Below are 5,422 nucleotides of genomic sequence, written 5' to 3' on the forward strand. Positions count from 1 at the left end.
GCTAGTTTTGCATTTTACTCCTACATATTTTATAAATACCACAATATATTGCTATTATTTTTGCTATAAAGTTAATTATCTTTTAAAAGCAATAAAAATTTTAAAAAAGTATTTTATATTTACCCTCATATTTACAGACATTCCTTGGAGATATTGCGGGTTTGGTTCCAGACCACTGCAATAAAGCGAATATTGCAATAACACGAATCACATGAATTGTTTTGTTTCCCAGTGCCTATAAAATTTCTGTTTACACTATACTGTAGTCTAGTAAGTGTGCAATAGCACTATGTCCGAAAACAATGTACATACTTTAATTTAAAAATATTTTGTTGCTAAAAATTGCTAACCATCAGATGAGCCTACAGTGAGTTGTAATAGTAACATCAAAGATCACTGATCACAGATCAGCATAACAAATATAATACTAATGAAAACATTTGAAATATTGCTAAAATTACTAAATTGTGACACAGAGACACAAAATGAGCAAACTGGAAAATTGACACTGATAGATTAGCCTGTTGCAGGGTAGCTAGAAACCTTCAATTTGTAAAGATTCACTATCTGCAAAGTGCAGTAAAGCAAAGCACAATAAAACAAAGGGTGCCTGTATCATTTTAATGATATTCATTTATTTGTGTGTATTCAACTTTCTAACTGGTCTCATTTTCCTTCTGCTTAAAGAACTTTTAAAACTTTTCTTGTAGTGCATAATTGCTGGTGATGAATTCTCTCAATTGTTATTTGTCTGAAAAAGTCTTCATTTACCTTCATTTTTTTGAATATTTTTTCTGCACAAGTTGACAGTTTCTTCTTCTTTTTTTTAAACATCTTTATTGGAGTATAATTGCTTTACAAGACTGTGTTAGTTTCTGCTTTATAACAAAGTGAATCAGTTATACATATACATGTGTCCCCATATCTCTTCCCTCTTGCATCTCCCTCCCTCCCACCCTCCCAATCCCACCCCTCTAGGTGGTCACAAAGCACCGAGCTGATCTCCCTGTGCTATGCGGCTCCTTCCCACTAGCTATCTATTTTACGTTTGGTAGTGTATATATGTCCATGCCACTCTCTCACTTTGTCCCAGCTTACCCTTCCCCCTCCCCATATCCTCAAGTTCATTCTCTAGTAGGTCTGTGCCTTTATTCACGTCTTGCCCCTAGGTTCTTCATGACCATTTTTTTTTTTAAGATTCCATATATATGTGTAAGCATACGGTATTTGTTTTTCTCTTTCTGACTTACTTCACTCTGTATGACAGACTCTAGGTACATCCACCTCACTACAAGTAGCTCAATTTCGTTTCTTTTTATGGCTGAGTAATATTCCATTGTATATATGTGCCACATCTTCTTTATCCATTCATCTGTTGATGGACACTTAGGTTGCTTCCGTGTCCTGGCAATTGAGAATAGAGCTGCAATGAACATTTTGGTACATGACCCTTTTTGAATTATAGTTTTCTAAGGGTATATGTGCAGTACTGGGATTCCTGGGTCATATGGTAGTTCTATTTTTAGTTTTTTAAGGCACCTCCATACTGTTCTCCATAGTGGCTATATCAATTTACATTCCCACCAACAGTGTAAGAGGGTTCCCTTTTCTCCACACCCTCTCCAGCATTTATTGTTAGTAGATTTTTTGATGATGGCCATTCTGACTGGCATGAGGTGGTACCTCATTGTAGTTTTGATTTGCATTTCTCTAATGATTAGTGATGTTGAGCACCCACCCTCTCATGTGTTTGTTGGCAATCTGTATATCTTCTTTGGAGAAATGTCTATTTAGGTCTTCTGCCCATTTTTGGATTGGGTTGTTTGTTTTTTGTTATTGAGCTGCATGAGCTGCTTGTAAATTTTGGAGATTAATCCTTTGTCAGTTGCTTCATTTGCCAATATTTTCTTCCATTCTGAGGGTTGTCTTTTGGTCTTGTTTATGGTTTCCTTTGCTGTACAAAAGCTTTTAAGTTTCATTAGGTCCCACTTGTTTATTTTTGTTTTTTATTTCCATTTCTCTAGGAGGTGGATCAAAAAGGATTTGCTGTGATTTATGTCATAGAGTGTTCTGCCTATGTTTTCCTCTAAGAGTTTGATACTGTCTGGCCTTACATTTAGGTCTTTAATCCATTTTGAGTTTATTTTTGTGTATGGTGTTAGGAAGTGTTCTTATTTCATTCTTTTACATGTAGCTGTCCAGTTTTCCCAACAGCACTTATTGAAGAGGCTGTCTTTTCTCCACTGTATATTCTTGCCTCTTTATTAAAGATAAGGTGACCATATGTGCGTGGGTTTATCTCTGGGCTTTCTATCCTTTTCCATTGATCTATATTTCTGTTTTTGTGCCAGTGCCATACTGTCTTGATTGCTGTAGCGTTGTAGTATAGTCTGAGTCCAGGAGCCTGATTCCTCCAGCTCCATTTATCTTTCTCAACATTGCTTTGGCTGTTTGGGGTCCTTTGTGTTTGCATACAAATTGTGAAATTTTTTGTTCTAGTTCTGTGAAAAATGCCAGTGGTAGTTTGATAGGGATTGCAGTGAATCTGTAGATTGCTTTGAGTAGTATAGTTATTTTCACAATGTTGATTCTTCCAATCCAAGAACATGGTATATCTCTCCATCTATTTGTATCATTTTCAATTTCTTTCATCAGTGTCTTATAATTTTCTGTATACAGGTCTTTTGTCTCCTTAGGTAGGTTTATTCCTAGGTATTTTATTCTTTTTGTTGCAATGGTAAATGGGAGTGTTTTCTTAATTTCACTTTCAGATTTTTCATCATTAGTGTATAGGAATGCCAGAGATTTCTGTACATTAATTTTGTATCCTGCTACTTTACCAAATTCATTGATTAGCTCTAGTAGTTTTCTGGTAGCATGTTCAGGATTCTCTATGTATAGTATCATGTCATCTACAAACAGTGACAGCTTTACTTCTTCTTTTCTAATTTGGATTCCTTTTATTTCTTTTTCTTCTCTGATTGCTGTGGCTAAAACTTCCAAAACTGTGTTGAATAATGGTGGTGAGAGTGGGCAACCTTGTCTTGTTCCTGATCTTAGTGGAAATGGTTTCAGTTTTTCACCATTGAGGACGATGTTGGCTGTGGGTTTGTCATATATGGCCTTTATTATGTTGAGGAAAGTTCCCTCTATGCCTACTTTCTGGAGGATTTTTATCATAAATGGGTGTCGAATTTTGTTGAAAGCTTTCTCTGCATGTATTGAGATGCTCATATGGTTTTTATCCTTCAATTTGTTAATATGGTGTATCACATTGATTGATTTGCGTATATTGAAGAATCCTTGCAATCCTGGGATTAACCCCACTTGATCGTGGTGTAAGATCCTTTTTATGTGCTATTGGATTCTGTTTGCTAGTATTTTGTTGAGGATTTTTGCATCTATGTTCATCAGTGATATTGGCCTGTAGTTTTCTTTCTTTGTGACATCCTTGTCTGGTTTTGGTATCAGGGTGATGGTGACCTTGTAGAATGAGTTTGGGAATGTTCCTCCCTCTGCTATATTTTGGAAGAGTTTGAGAAGGATAGGTGTTGGCTCTTTTCATAGAATTCACCTGTGAAGCCATCTGGTCTGGGACTTTTGTTCGTTGGAAGATTTTTAATCATAGTTTCAATTTCAGTGCTTGTGATTGGTCTGTTCATATTTTCTCTTTCTTCCTGGTTCAATCTCGGAAGGTTGTGCATTTCTAAGAAGTTGTCCATTTCTTCCAGGTTGACAGTTTCTTCTTTCAGCACTTTAAAATATCCCTCCGTATTCTTCTGGATTTCTTAGTTTCTAATGAGAAGTCTTTCATTCTTATCTTTTTTCCTCTGTATTTATTATGCCCCTTTTCTCTGGCTTTTAAAGTTTTTCTTTTTATCAGTTTTTCCAGAATTATATTATATTGTGTCTTGGTATAGTTTTCTTTTGGTTTATTCTGCTTGAGGTTTGTTGAATTTCTTATATTTGTTGAGTCACCAAGGCTCTTTTAGTTTTCTTTTAGCTTTCTCTCTCTCTTTGCTTTAATTTGAATAGTTTTGATTAGCATGTTTTCCTGTTCACCAATCTTTTCTACTACAGTGTCTAATATGCTCTTAGTCCTATCTAGTGACTATTTGATTTCAGAACTTGTATTTTTCATTTTTAGAACTTGATTCCTTTTTAAAATCTCTTCTTTTAAAAAAAATTATCTTCTTACATTGTTTATGTTTTCCTTTCAATAATTGGACAATAGTTATAGTGGCTCTTTTAATGTTCTTATCTGTAAATTGCAATATTTCTCTTATTTCTGTTTCCATTTGCTGGTCTTATGGTTATTGGCCATATTTCCTACTTAGCATACCTAGTAATTTCAATTGTGTGTTAGACATTTTGAATGTTACATTGTTGAGTGTTTAGATTTTGTTTTCTTTAAAGAATGTTGGATTTTGTTTTGGCAGACAATTAAGTTAATTTTGGTTCAGTTTGACCCTTTAAAGGATTGTTTTTAAAATTTTAAATGTATATCTGGAGTAGTCTTTTCCAAGCATTCTTTAACCTTATTCTTAAAGCACGACTCACTGGATGTTCCAGTAAATTTTTGAGTGATCAGCAAGGACTTTCTATTCTGGCTGGTGAGAACTTGGATGGCTTCCAGTTCTTCGTGAGCTCTGAATTGTTCAGCTTACAGCTTTCCAGTCACTCTCTTCCTGGTCTGTGGAATTTTACCCTACTCATGCTTGTCTGAGTATTTAGTAAACTTTCAAGTATCCCTCAGTACTCTTTGTATATATAGTTTCCTCTTTCTGAAACTCTGTCTCATAAATTCCATCTGCAAAAGCCTCTCCAAACTCTGATTTCTGTTACCTCAAGTCAGTGACACCACTGGACTCTGGCTGGGACTCCTTCCCTGCCCCAAGGTATGGAATGTGTCTCCAGGATAAAAGATAAGGTAATATTGTATACCTCATCTGTTTTCTTTCTCTCAGGGATGACAGTCCTGAGCTACCTATTGTCCAATATCTGAAAATAATTGTTTTGTATATTTTATCTGTTTTTTTAGTTGTTAATGGAAGAAGGGTAAATTTGGTCCCTGTTTCTTCATCACAGCCAGAAGTAAGTCCATGCTACAAATATTTATTCATGATCCTACACAAAAGGTTGCCATCTTTTTTTTTTTTTAAGGTTGCCATCTTGAATGCAATTCTATTTGAAGATATACTCTGAGATATTTTGTGTTCTTTTTTCTTCATTCTTCTATAATTTAAAATATAAACAATGGATATTGCAAAGAAATTTGGAAGAACTGCACTACATTGTTTATAATTGTGAAATTGTCTGTCCCACAATGGCTTCTATGCCTATTTTCCTTTTCCCACACATCCACTCCAAATAGAGCTCATATGACTTTCTGATACAGTATTTAGGCTCTGAAACGACTCTC

The sequence above is a fragment of the Phocoena phocoena genome, chromosome 3 (assembly GCF_963924675.1).
Source record: "Phocoena phocoena chromosome 3, mPhoPho1.1, whole genome shotgun sequence".
Taxonomy (NCBI): domain Eukaryota; kingdom Metazoa; phylum Chordata; class Mammalia; order Artiodactyla; family Phocoenidae; genus Phocoena; species Phocoena phocoena.